This window comes from Perca fluviatilis, chromosome 18 (assembly GCF_010015445.1).
Source record: "Perca fluviatilis chromosome 18, GENO_Pfluv_1.0, whole genome shotgun sequence".
Classification (NCBI taxonomy): Eukaryota; Metazoa; Chordata; class Actinopteri; order Perciformes; family Percidae; genus Perca; species Perca fluviatilis.
This window is the reverse complement of record NC_053129.1, coordinates 9,266,995-9,281,986: the sequence shown is the minus strand read 5'-3', so window position 1 is coordinate 9,281,986 and position 14,992 is coordinate 9,266,995. Positions and strand designations below refer to the sequence as shown.

The following is a 14,992-nucleotide window of genomic DNA, read 5'->3' as shown; positions in this document are numbered from 1 at the left end:
ACCTTATGCTGACGTCACCAGTCTTCATCTCCGTTTTCCTCCGAATGAATCCCATGTGTCATCCGCGCCGTAATGGCCCGGTCTGAATCGTCTTTTGTCCCATCTGCTGATAATTTGCTGTAAGCGTTCCCGATTGTAACCGTTGGCATTTTAGTCGAGGAAGAAAAGTGAGGTAATGGACGGACAGTCTGAGAAGTGAGTTGGAGAAAGAGGTAATATTTGGTAGAGCTGTCTGAAAAGCTTAATCTGCTTGTACCTGCATTTGTACTCCCCTTTGGACATCAGATCTTGATATTTAAGGATGAAAAATGACAAAGGTGCAACCCTACAGTAGTAAGTCATATCTTACTGTACTATAAAGAAGACAGACCGAGAGAGAGAGAAATGGGGAGACAGGTGGAAAGATACTGTGAAACACATTTAGTCTAAAATAATAGTCCTACCAGTGATCGGCAGAGGCTAAACCTACCGTGATTCTAACTATATATTGCCTCAAATTGGAAATCGGTGTCTCAAATCAGTGTTTCCCCTGCTTTGTGGAAGACTTAGGTGTGCGTATTTGGCGAATGAATATGGTACGTTTTTCAATAAAAAAAAAAAAAAATACAATTTCCCCATAGATTTTGTGTCTCAGGGTTTTTGTGTCTCTTTGTAGTCGGTTTGTGTCCCTTTTGTGGTAGTTTTGCGTCTCTTTTTCACATGGCTTTAGACCATTAATTTAACCATATCTCTAAAACGTTGGAAAAGCTAGAGCTGATGGTAAATAACTAGGGATCGACCAATATTGGGTTTTCAAGGCCGTTACAGATTAATAGTAGTTAAAGGTCCAATGTGTAGGAATTTCTCCCATCTAGCGTTGAGATCATATATCTCAATCAACTCTCTCGCGCCATGCAGTTCAAAGTAGGTATTACAGCTACGGTAGCCTTCACGCTTCAAAAAAGCTGGTCTCTTGCTCTTTTCAATATCCTTTTTCTTTTTCTGGGCGAAGAAGAAGACTCCTGTTCCTGAAATTTGGATTTTGAATACGTGTGGTCCTCCATGTTTCCGGGGCCGGGAAGCTACGATACGCATTAGCAGCATTAGCAGCGCCTGTGACTTTATCATGTGGCTGCGAAAAACGCAAAAGGCGGAGCAGTATGTCCTGTATGTCCCTTACCGGCTACCGTATTTCAAAATGGCGCATGAATATGGAGCGTCTACCCCAGTTCATGCAAATGCAAATGTAAAATTTCAAGCCAAAAGGAATACTTGGAATTGATGGTGGTGGTAAATATTCATGAAACACAGATTTTGATAATGAACAACGACACACGTTACACACTGGACCTCGAAATCGATAACTGATATTGGGAACCACTACGCATTTACAGGGAAATGAAAATCTTTAAATCGAAATTAAGATTTTCGAATGCTACAAACTTGAACACCAAAGTTCATTTAAACGCTTTAGGAGATTATTAAATACATTAGAGACTTTCAACATAACACAGTAAAAGAGAGTCAGATAGTGTTGTGGGCGGGACATTAAGTCAGACTCAGTGGTGAGTGAAAGCGAAGCAGAGGGACAGACAGAGCTGTAGCCGAGCCAAAGAAGCGCATTTTTTAATTCATTAACTTGATTGGTTATCAGGCAAATAAAACGCAGATACAGATAATCTGCAAACTGCCCAAAAAAACGGCCCGATAATCGGCCAGGGGGCGATAATCAGTCTATCCCTATAAATCACACTCAAAAATCTTAAAGACCAAACTTGCTGAAGAAGTCCAACTACAGTCCTTACATCTGAGAAAAGTCTAGTTAGGTTTATTAGGCTTAGGTGCTGCCCATAACCGCTCTGGTGCTGCACCTAAACTTTCTGATGGCAGGGGAAACCCTGCCTGCTGACCCAAGGGACCTTTTGTCCTGTTGCTGATGTGCAGTTGTTGCTGTTGTAATTTATCCAGCCATGCTACGAGCCTGTATCCTGTGTTTCTTCTCCTCGGGGTGGCACAAGGGGTTAATCGGGGCCGGGAGTCGGTTGCCACCGGAGGCATGACTGCACACTTGCTGTCTATAATTCAAACTGTTGCACTGGGTTCTTTGAAGTCGAGCTGAAGGATGGAGACACTGGCGGATCTGGTGGACGCCCCGTGACACCAGCATGCCTAATCTCTGTCTGTCTTTGTAGAGACTTCAGACTGCTACACAGTATGGATTTGTGTCTTTTTGGTGCTGACAGGCCGGCTTGCCCGACCCATTGAAGATTTCTGAGAGAGAGATGTTCTCCCGGCTGCGAGGAGACAAAGCCTTTCACTATCTGGCCTGTCGGGGACATGGATTTAGAGGAGTCTGAGATAAATATTTTGCTTTCAGTGGGGATGAGATCCAACCTGGGGCTCAAATTTCAAAGTTTTTGTCTTTTTTTCATGGAAGAACAGTCTAACTACACCGTGAGAAGAGCCTTCGGAAATAGGCTATCAACCTTTTTTGGTGTTTAAAGTGCTCATATTATGCCATTTGGCTTTTTCCCTTTCCTTTATTGTGTTATATATCTTTTTTTTGTGCATGTTATAGGTTTACAAATTGAAAAGCCCAAAGTCCACCCCAAGGGGACTTACCATCTCCAACAGAAAACACTGTTCCCAAACGGCTCCAAACAGCTCTATTGTAGTCCAGCCTTTACTTCAGAGACAAACGTGTGTTACAAAGTTATAATGCTCGCCTAGCTGCTAACCTGGCATGTCCTCATAATCTGCTTCTGACTGGCTAGTAGTCCTTACCTAGCTACTGAGCATGTGCGACTGCCAACAAAGATGGAATAAAAGTGAGATGTCTCACTCACTAAAACGGAGACTTCACACAGGGTGAAAAGAGGAGCTGCAGCAATGTACAGTACAACAAAAATATGGTGTTTTTTGAAAATGAAACCATGTAAACCTATTCTGATATAAACTCTAAATACAATTATGAACCTGAAAATGAGCATAATATGAGGTCTTTAAGTCCATATTTCAACCTGCAACAACTGATTTTGCTGGGCGCATGGGGGCAGTGGGAACAAGTTGTGAACACAACATTGTAGGGCTGCAACTAATGATTGTTTTCTGTCGATTACTTTTTTAATCAATCGATTAGTTTGTTAGGTCTGTAAAATGTCAGAAAATGGTTACCAATGTCGATCAGTGTTTTCCCAAAGCCTAAGGTGACGTCTTCAAACGTCTTGTTTTGTCCACTACTCAAAGATAGTCAATTCGATTGTCACAGAGGAGTGAAGAAACAAAAAATATTCACACTTAAAAAGCTGGCAATCAAAATAGTTAACAAATAATCCATTTAATCAATTATTCTTTGCAGCTCTACAACATTGACACATCATCTCCTCTTAAGTTGATATGGCAAACTTGTTTCGCAAACATTTGTTTTATTTAAATTTGTGTTTCTGGCCAAGTGGCGAATGTAGGTCCTATGTTCACGGTCTCTTAGCTTTGTTTTTGATCTAAATATATTTGGCTCTTTAGCTGCTAAATGCTACACGATGTTCACCAGCTAGTCCCTAACTCTGTCTGCGGTTTCTTTTCATGCTGTTCTTTTTTCTCTAAAAATCCTTTCAGTCTCACCAGTGTGTGATTAAATGAAGATTGCTGCATAGGGACGTTGTACCAAGAAACTTGCTAAATTAATGCTGAACTCACATTTAACTCTGAAACTTACATACAGTGTATAGCTTGCAGTAGAGCTGGGCAATATATCGATATTATATCGATATCGTGATATGAGACTAGATATCGTCTTAGATTTTGGATATCGTAATATCGTGATATGACATAAGTGTTGTCTTTTCCTGGTTTTAAAGGCTGCATCACAGTAAAGTGATGTCATATTCTGAACTTCCCAGACTGTTGTAATTGTTCTATTATTTGCCTTTACCCACTTAGTCATTATATCCACATTACTGATGATTATTTATCAAAAATCTCATCGTGTAAATATTTTGTGAAAGCACAAATAGTCAACACTACAATATCGTTGCGGTATCGATATGGAGGTATTTGGTCAAAAATATCGTCCATCCATCCATCTTCGTCCGCTTATCCGGTGTCGGGTCGCGGGGGGAGCAGCTCCAGCAGGGGACCCCAAACTTCCCTTTCCCGAGCCATTAACCAGCTCTGACTGGGGGATCCCGAGGCGTTCCCAGGCCAGGTTGGAGATATAATCCCTCCACCTAATCCTGGGTCTTCCCCGAGGCCTCCTCCCAGCTGGACATGCCTGGAACACCTCCCTAGGGAGGCACCCAGGGGGCATCCTTACCAGATGCCCGAACCACCTCAACTCGACGCGAAGGAGCAGCGGCTCTACTCCGAGCTCCTCACGGATGACTATCTCCTCCCCTATCTCTAAGGGAGACGCCAGCCACCCTCCTGAGGAAACCCCTTTCGGCCGCTTGTTACCCTGGATCTCGTTCTTTCGGTCATGACCCAGCCCTCATGACCATAGGTGAGGGTAGGAACGAAAACTGACCGGTAGATCGAGAGCTTTGATTTTCTCCATATCGCCCAGCCCTAGCTTGCAGTGTTGTAATATAACAAAGTACAAATACTTTGTTACTGTACTTAAGTAGAATTTTCATGTATCAGTACTTTACTTGGTTATTTATATTCCGGGAAACTTTCACTTTTACTCCACTACATTTCTTAAATAACATGTATACGTTGACTCTGATACATTTCCCCTTTAAGCATCTTCTTAAATCCTTACTTTCAAGAAATAATTTCGTACAGTTTTTCTCTTTGTTGATGTCAGACTTTGAATTAGTTGTTTAAGAAGGTGTGGGAACCCTGAATATTATTCTTCACTATAAGGAAGCCACAATAAAGTTCATACTCAAACTTTTTACTTCTTATAATTAAGTACATTTAATATCATAAAATTACTTTTGATACTTAAGTACCGTAAATACCAGATTCTTTTAAGACTTTTACTCAAGTGATATTCTAAAAGGTGACCTTAACTTCTACCACATTCATTTTCTGGTAAGTACTTGTACTTTTACTCAAGTACTGCTTTCAAGTACTTTATACAAGACCGATAGCTTGTGACTCAGCACCTGACCTTGGACTGCATTTGACTGTAGTTTTAGATGTTCACTTAACTGTTCACTTTAGATACAAATGCAACCTGTAAGTGATTCAAGTTATGATACGATACATCCAGTTTAACGACCACTAAACTAAAATGTAATTTCATGAAAAATAGCATAGCATAACTCCAAATGTTATGCCATTTCAATTTGAATTCAGTACAGCTCGTCCTGTTTTAAATGAAATCTTCCAGTTACCAAATGAAGGTTAAACAAGCAGAGTGCTGATGGAGATGCCAAATTTGGTAATTAAAAAAAAAAAGGAAGGGGAAAAGAGTAGTGTTGCAACGCCCATCTTATAAATAGCTGCAGCTTGTGTGTGTCCTTGCATGTCACCTTTCTTCAAACCCAGGAGCTGGAGAGGACAAATAAAAGAATGAGTAAGAGAAGAAATGTGGCGTATAAGTGAGTTTCACGTTGTCTTTTCAAGCCAATTGTCTGAATCACCGGATGACTTCCTAAAGTTGTTTTGACTCCTGATGCTAGATTTATCTACCGACTTCCTCCATTACACACACACACACACACACACACGTCGCACATGCATGCATGCATTCAGTGTAATTTAGAGGAAATTCAGCATGCAGGCTCCAGCCGCTATACCATCCAATTTTTTTTTTTTTTTTTATCTCCTCTTATAAGAATTATTTCTCTGATCAGATGTGATTTTTTTTTTGAAATATTTTTTTCGGTCCTAATTCATCCATTTAAACTAACTTTTCAGCCATACTAGCATGGCTCATGGTCATTCTGTCGATTGGGCTGCCACTTTGGTCCAGACTGAAATATCAAGAAAAAAATAAAACCTACTGTAAGTTAACATGAAATTTTGTACAGACATTTATGGCCCCCAGAGAACGAATCCTACAGACTTTGGTGATTTTTTTTTACTTTCCCTCTACTGCCATTTTTGGGCATTTTAATGAAATGCCTTGATGATTATTTCATTTTATTTATTTATTTATTTATAAGGACATTGCACATTAGTCAAAATGTCTGTATTTGATACAGTATATTTAATTTGGTACAGGTATGTAGGGTGCTCATGGATGATTCCTAAAGTGTTAAAGTGATGGTTCGGAGTAATTTACCCTAGGGTCCTTTGCACCATGACCTCGAGCCAAACACCCCCCCAGAAGCTTTTTTCACCTGGGTCTAACACTGGGCGAGTTAAGCGTAGGTAAGCGTTACCCGGCTGAGTAGCGAGGGGGCGGGGCTAATGGGCCACGTTTGTATCTCTTAAATGACCCCACTAATAATGCCCGAAATGATACCAAAGGTCTACACTAGTATATATAGGTTATGCTCTCATAAAACGATGGATTGGAAAGTTTGTAAGTATACCAGAAGTTTATGAACACTTGCCTGCTCTCTTCAGCTCTCTGTTGCTGCTGCTGCTGCTACCTGCAGTTAGACAAGTGCTTAGGGCCGTCTATAAATTACTACACCGAAAAGAGATACAATAAGGTAATGTCTCCAAACTTACCTCAATTATTACTTGTCTCCTGCTAGTTATATTACAGCACTTACTTTAAAAAATAAGTTAAATTAAAAATATTTTTGTTGCATCTCTTTTCGGTGTTTAATTTGTAGATGTCCCTAAGCGCACTCGTCTTACAGCAGCAACAACAACAGCAGAGAGCAGAAGCCAGCAGCCAAGTGTTATTTACATAAACTTCTGGTGGACTTACAAATTTTCAATCCATCGTTTTATGAGTGCATAACCTATATATACTAGTGTAGACCTTTGGTATCATTTCGGGCATTATTAGTGGGGTCATTTAAGAGATAAACACGTGGGTCCATTTGCCCCGCGCTAAGCTATTCAGCGGCTAACGCTACTCTACGCTAACTCTCCCAATGTTAGACCCAGGTGAAAAAAGCTTCTGGGGGGGTGTTTGGCTCGAGGTCATGGTGCAAAGGACCCTAGGGTGAATTACTCCGAACCATCACTTTAAGTAATCCCTTGCCTCTTCTAGCACCACCAGCAGGTCAATTATGTTAACACTACCAGATGGATTGGCACAAATTTTTCGGAGCAGACATCTGTGATTCCTGGACAAAGACTTTGGTGATCCCCTGACTTTTCCTCGAGCACTGCCATTAGGGTTGGCATAAGGTTTTGGATGATGGATTGCCGTGAAATTTGGTGCACATTCATGTCCCAATCAGGATGAATTGGAAGAAATTTGGAGATCCCTGAACTTTCCATCTTAATTTCATTTTGGTCGATGACTTAATACAAAAACTTATGACATCCCCATCGGCCTCAGCTGTACTTTGTGTTAAGCGCTAATTAGCAAATGTTTGCAAGCTAACACGCTAAACTAAGACGGTGAACATGGTAAACATTATACCTGCTTAACATCAGCATGTTAGCATTAGGGCTGGGTTAAAATAATCAATTCTCCAATTAAAATCAATCTTTGTTTGAGGGATCTGATATTGATTATCGACTTTTTATATACCTTTTCATCATGGATGTAGAAGGGCATCACGTGACGGGCCGGGGGTCGCAATTTGACTGTTTGGCCACTATGTTCAATTTCCAAGGGTTGCTTCTTGCTGTTACAAATTTTAAAGCTTAGGTTATCTGAGAATCTCTGTTACCGGGGATTTCCACCAGATGCGTAACGGCTGCGTAACGGCTCTGAAATGGCGGCGGAGTCATTAAGGTTTCCATTAAAGTCAATGTGTGCATTTTCACCGGTTGCATAACGGCTGCGTTCCGACTGCGTCCCAGCTCCGGCGGTCCGCAGCCCTCCGGAGCAGATATGCAGAGCTTCTATTTTTGCCGGACGCCGGAGAGCTCCGCAGCAATTCAGCACACGGCAGATAGTGCGGGACAGGAAGTCGAGCACAGAAACAAAATAAATATCCGGTTAATTTTCAAAATTAAATACACCGTGCTCACGGCGGATCATATTTCTCTGCACTACACCTTGAAAACGCAGCACAGAGTCGTTTCCCCTCTACTCCTCTGGATGGAAACTAACTGTTGGTGTTGTGGTTCTATTCTACGTGAATTTGCCAAACTTGTGGGTCCTCGTGACTACAGCTGTCAGTCACGGCCGCAGCCGTGCCGCAACAAATCCGGACCTAGTGGGTATTGACGGACGGCGGAGCACGCAGCAGACACGCAGCGGAGCCGTTACACATCTGGTGGAAATCCCCGGTTATATCCAAGCAAATTTGGTATTGTAACTGAAATGTCCCTAACCTAATTGATATTGAATCGGAAATGTAATCGAATCGGGGGCCTTGTGCATAGAAATTGAATCGATTCGGGAAATCATTGGCGAAACCCAGCCCTAGTTAGCATTGCCATTGTGAGCATGTTAGCTTTAGCATTCAACTCAAAGCACCACTGTGCCCAAGTACAGTCTCACAGAGCTGCTGGCATGTCGACTCTTGTCTCGTCTTATTTGGGTTGTGCGTCTTCCTTTCCCTCCAGAGATTTTTGTAAATCAGGTAAAATGCCACCCAGGTATGGAAACGTATACAGGCAAATACGTTATGCTCAAGCCAGATCCTTTTAATACCTCCTTGATTACACCCCTTCTTTGATTGCAGCTAGACTTAAGTCTTGGGTGTGTCTCTGGCATGTAGATGATCCCACCAGGCAAACTTGAGCCTCAGCAGACAGAGGCATGGATCCTATCATGGCATGCCATCCATCACATCAACTCTTATCTCGGTGTCTCTATGGGCTTTGTAATTAAAAGCAGGTTGCCTGATAGGCCCTTTTCCTTTTGGTTCCCGGGCTTTAGATTAAAGACATTGATAGCGCCTGGTGCTCCTCAGAAAGCATATGTGAGATATTACAGGCTCTGGCCACTACACTCTGCTTTCAGCTCTATGACCTGGAGAGAGCCCTGTGTGGGGAAACAACCCCTGTCTCTGTCTGTCTGTGTTTTTACATCACGCAGGGCCCAGAGCCTTACCATATCACTGCCTGCACCACAGCTGTCACTGTTAGTATATTTCATATACTGACGGATGCCGAAAAAGGAACAGGTGTTGCGTATTAGTGCCACTCTTTTATCCTAACCCCCCCCCCCCACTCTGAAAAAAAGTGGACTGTGGTCAATAGAGTTGTCAGAGTGTGTCATTGTAATATATGGCAATCTGACTTTTAAACTGAGCTTTGCTACAAAGCATTACCTTCACAGCTTTCCTGAGGAAAAGGAAGAGGCACAGAAAGGGGGGGAAAATGAATAAATGTGGTTCAGCTGGACTGACCCCAAAGACAGATCAGAAACATGGGAATGTCTTTGAACATCGACCCTTTTCCGTCCTGCCATCTCTTCTCTGTTCTATTTGTCTGTCTTGAGTGTGTAGAAATATCAACCACAGATGGAAACTTCCATATTTGGTTAAGACATTTATGTCAAATTTCTTGTTTTTGTCAGAAATTATATTATTCTATCAGATTTTTTATTTTTTCATTCATTTGAATGATCCTCTACAGATTATATTTTTTTTCTCCATTGCAATGCTTAGCGTGTTTGTTTTCACAGCAGTAAAACTCTGCTGTTATTTGAACTGCGCATAAATCTTAACCAGTCAAACCGCAGACTTACGTTGTGTGCTGCCTGACTTTTTGAGTCGACTTGCGCTTTCCTAACCTACTGCCAGTAGCTTAACAAAATATATATTTTGTCATGGGCTATCACTCGCATATCAGCCTTCATTTTCTGGTTAATATTTTATGCCTTGATTTTCTCGGTGGACACATTTTTAATCCCTTGCCATGCCTTCGGCCTGCAGAACATCGTTTGGATTCCCTCACCTCATCACTCTTGGTTTGTGTGTGTGTGTGTGAGACAGAGAGCGAGGGTGTAAGCGAGTGGGTTGCTCCACTGAATCTTTCCTCAGTTGTTTAGCTCTTCAGACGAATCCCCACAGACAGGGCCCTGGTTCCCCCCGCAGAGAAAAGCCTCATTAGGATTTGTTGCACAAACTGGGGAATTCTGACTGGCCGAGGGAGCAACAAGGCCTTCCCTCCTATAGGGACACATGTTATTTGCCTGACCCTGGAGCTCAGGACCTTGTCGAATCATATTTGGCTCATACTGCTCCAAGTCAGGGGCTCAGTTACCCCTGAATCAACCTTATTCTTCCTCACTGAGGCCTGTATGCAAAACGGACCTTAAGGTTTTAATAAATGGACAGCTTGTTGAGGCAACATAGAGGCCTGATGTTGCCATCACGAGGTATGAAGTTTATATATCGCACCCTGTACTCAGTGTTGGGAAAGTTCACTTTCTACATGAACTAGTTCAAAGTTCAGCTCACAAATTTTAAAATGAACTAGTTCATACTTCAAAATTTTGAACTAAGTTCACAGTTCCAAAAATGAACTAGTTTGTAGTTCTTTTTTTTCGGATTTTCTTTTTGAAAGCCGGCGGGCAAAGTTTGCACAGAAATGTACGATTTTTCCCATCCTCACCGACCTTGTCATAAAACTCGTTTAAATGATCATACGACGCCTCCTCGCTGCTTCGTCGCCTCCACGCTGCTTTTTGTTTTGATGACGCATGGGTGTTGCCAGATTGGGTGTTTTTTCCGCTACATATTGAGGCCTGTTTACGGTGTGTTTTTTTAGCCGGGTTTTCGCCTGGAAGGCTCTATAGAAATCTGGCACCCTATTGAATGAAGTTAAACTGAGAGAGCGTGCCGTTCACAGACACCAGAATGAACGAGTTCACAGTCCCGTTCACCAGGCAGTAATACGGTACGTTCAGTTCACGTTCGCCCAAAATATGAACGAGTTCATGAACTATCGTTCATTGAACGTGTTCAGGCACAACATTGCCTGTACTGTTACTCTCAGGGTGCTAGTCAAGTGGCACACTTCGGGTATTTATTTGGCAGTAGACGCACTGTGCACCTGGCAGTGATGGAATACTTGATTCTCTAGACTTGTGACTCAATCTGGACTCACGCACTGATGACTTGGACTTGAGCATTCATGAAATAGGACTCTGAAGTTTCTATATAGTTTCTGACTACTTTTATGTGTAATAGTGATGGAGTACAAGAGTCCTGACTCGAGTTGCTATTATCTGGACTCATGACTCGGACTCTTCTTTCGGGACTCGGACTCGAACACTTAGGGACCCGACATTTAACTCGGATTTGACATGACTACAGCGCTGGCACCTGGGATGCACCAGAGACTATTTAGAAGAGACATGCCACTTCCTCAATCCTCAATACAGCTATATAAGGAAAAACCGTAACGGCAAAGATGGCGGTTGTATGCACATGTCCCGCCCCTCCCGCTGGAAAGCCAATCATCTGCTTTTTAACAGTCAAGCCGGGAAACATTTAAGCCTATCGTCTAAATGGCAGATGGCCGCCCACCAAGAGCGAGGTTTTTTTTCTCCCCACTGTCGCACCAAATGCTTGCTCTTTGAGGGAATGTTGGGTCTCTGTAAAGAGAGTGGCAGTGATTAGCTTTGGAGCGAGTAGCGACTCTAGAGTCATAGTGGGAGAAACAAAGTGTCTCCCCTGTGCTTTCTGACCATGGTGGGAAATCTGTAGCAGGAAACGTTAACCCTCTCCTTGATTTCATGGTGTTAATGGAGAAGGAGAACCAGGAAATGCGTAGGGGGAAATGCAACGCTACCATACCACGGCCAAGCAACGTGTGTCGCCGCGACGTGTAGTTACATTTTATTAAAAGGTGCACGCCAGGCTACGGCGTAGGGTCCGGCGTAGGGAAAGCTATTCAATTACTCTGACAAGCTACCCAATCTACTTTATAGAGGGCGTTGTGTTTATCACTTCCTCTCTCAACCATCTCAGCTTGATGTAATATCACTGTCAATCATGTTTGGCATTGACCGTCATGGATCTGATTAAAAGGGGCGGATAGTTAATGAATTGGCAGACTTTAGTTCTTCTGGGCAGCGTAGATGAACAGTGTCACCTTCACTTTGGATTAGCAAATGGACAAAAACAAAAGATTGATGCAGAGGGTTACCATAAACAACATCATGGACAAAACTGTGTGTGCCGTGCATAATGAGCGTAAACTGTCGTAGAGGTGATCTGAAGTCGGTCTCTCTGTCGGCCCATTATTGTTGAATGGTTGCAAGGGCTCACCCCCACAGGAACCGATGTGAGCCAATGTTGAGTAATGCTGGACATGTGGAATATGTAACTCACCACCGAGTCTCAGGGGCTCCCAACACCTAGCCTCTGATTTCCAGCAGTTTGCCTCAGTCACTTAGTTTTTCCTTTTTCATCCAAAAAAGAATCAAGTTGAAAACATCTAATGAGCTATTTTAACAGATCATATTACTATATGTTGTCTCTTTTGATTTTATTGAAAAAGAAACTAATTTCCTGATGGATTTTGTACAGTTTTACAACACATGGGTATCCGTGGACAAAGTAGAGACAACCCGCAAATCGATACCCTTTAGATCTGTGTTCTTGTCCAGTTGGCACAGTTCAGAAGGTGCCCATAGGCAAAGAAGGGGAGAAAGAGAGGGAAAACAAAAAAAAACTTGCTTTTGGACTGTATTGACAACCCACCGGCTAATCTCTGGTCAGTTTTGTCTGCGGCTGGTAAGTTTGCTGACACCGAGTAAAATATGGTTCCCACAAAATGAGACTTGTTGGGATTCTTTGAAATTGCTTTTGGAAATACTCTGCTTCTGCTTGAGAAAGTTCTGTCGGACCATCCTGTGTGCTCAACTGCTAGTCACTATAGCTTGTGGACACAAATCTTTTTGGAATCCCTGATCATGTCATTTTGAGGAGGAAGAATGAGGATTTTCGTCCTATATTTGTTGATCTTAACAATTGTTTGAGTTTTCTTTTATCTTAAATGAGTTGCTCACGGTGCAGAGCACAGTCAAATTGCACCGTAGGGGTGCACATGGCATGGTTACTGATTTCTAATAATTCTGTGGCTAGAAGCATGGCCCACATACTGTATGTGGAACAGCTGGTAGTTGTGTAGGATTACATTATCAGGTTATGGTTGTGGGTAGGGGGCTGGCATTAGTTGTGACCGAACAAATCATCACCTTTCTTTGATTTCAATGCAGTATGCTTTGCACTACGGTGCTCTGCCAACTTGTACTGAATTGGTCTGTCACAAAAATGAAAACGTGGCACCAGTTAGACTACGAAGAAATTACCTAATTACCTCCATAATTACCTCTGTTGGTTTGTCTGTCTGTCTGTCAAGAGATTTCGGGAAAGCTACTGGCCTGGTTTTTAATGAAACTTGGTGGAAGGGTCTATCATGGGCCAAGGAGGAACCCATCACATTTTGGAGTGGATCCGAATCACGGGACGGATACACAATTAAAAACAATTAATTTTTAAAACTTTCGTTAACATTGTGAGAGCAAGCATTTGTGTTGCACTCGTGTGGTGTCGGAATAATCGGAAAAATTTGTTCCCGATTAAATTTCGTGGCTCAACTGATATGTTTCCTTTGCTCTTTGTTGTCACACAAATACTGGAAACCGCTATCAACAAGATGTTTAAACACTCGGAGCAATACAATACAACACATCTTCTCTGTAGAGTCCATGTTGTTTCCACATTACAACTCAAAAGCTCACGAACACACCGAAGTCGGAAGAACGACTTCCCAACTCGGGAAATGGGACCATCCGAGGAGCATGTGAATGCACCATTGGCCTTGGCGGAGGTCTACGCTCCCCGAGTGCCTTTTTTTTTTTTTTTTTTAGTTCTATAATGCTTCATATCTATAATATTCTAAACTGCTGGAAATCAATAATATAAGGCACTGAAACTGAGAAGCACAGGGATGAGTAATGATTGGCCAGCCAGTCCGTGACATCTATATAGGATGTGTCCACCTCCACAATCCCAACTATTTCCATCATGTCCCATACTGACAGTTTGGTGTTGAATGACAACTGTTAACAAAATACAGTAAATTTAAAAAGAAAAATGTGAAATCGTACTTTTTTTACTTTTACCAGAAAATACACAAAATTAGTCAGCATATAATCTCGTAAAGGAGTGGAATTTAGCTTGGTAAAGTCTAGGGCTGCACATTATATAGTTTTTTTTTTTTTTTATCGTTATTGCGATATCAACATCGCTAAAGGCGATAGTTAGTTGTAAGTAGCACTAGAAAACTACACTTTAAAATGGCTGTGTCCAGGAGTGAATCTCCGTATATGGGCGCGCGCTCTGCCAGGTGAGCTAACCAGGCGCTCTACTGTCGTTCTTTTTTTTTAATGGTGCTTTTAATGTTCAATTAAATGTTCAATTTGTTCAATAAAATAATGTTGGAAATTATATATTTCAATTTGCTCTGTTTTAGTTGAATACTGAAAGCAGCAGAAAGGCAGAACTGATTACACTTTACACTTACACTTCATCTTTATTTATCGCAAATAATATCGTTACCGCGATATTCAACAAAGTTTTCGCATATATTCCTCATATTGCGCAGCCCTGAAAAGTCACAAACATGGCACAGAACACAGCTGCGGCTCACATTGTTTACCATTGGCCTTCTCTAAGCTGATGGACAGGACTAGTCCAAATTCCCCTAATACACTACACCAAATTGCACCACACTCCTTAATCATTACTGACAAGCCCCTAACTGTGCCAGTCTGCATGCTAAGTAGATGCAGTTCACCTCATGGCAGGTCAAAGAGACATTAAACCGGTGCAGGTGAAGGAAAGAAATAGGTGTGTGTGTGTGACTAATCTGTATATCATCCTGGGTTACCACCCATATTGGCAAATGCTGAAGGAAAGAAATGTTTGAAAAGCAGGAATTTAAAAGATCAGACAGTCCCCTGTGCACTTTAAATGTGTTGGGCCCAGAGGCAGTATGACATAGTGTTTTGGAAAACTGC

The 14,992-nt window shown here is 42.1% G+C and overlaps 1 protein-coding gene across 2 annotated transcripts in view; it reads left to right on the top strand.

Moving 5' to 3' along the window:
* Positions 1-14,992, top strand: part of disp1 (dispatched homolog 1 (Drosophila)) — a 133,180-nt gene that overhangs the window by 6,217 nt on the left and 111,971 nt on the right. The gene's annotated exons all lie outside the window — the stretch shown is intronic.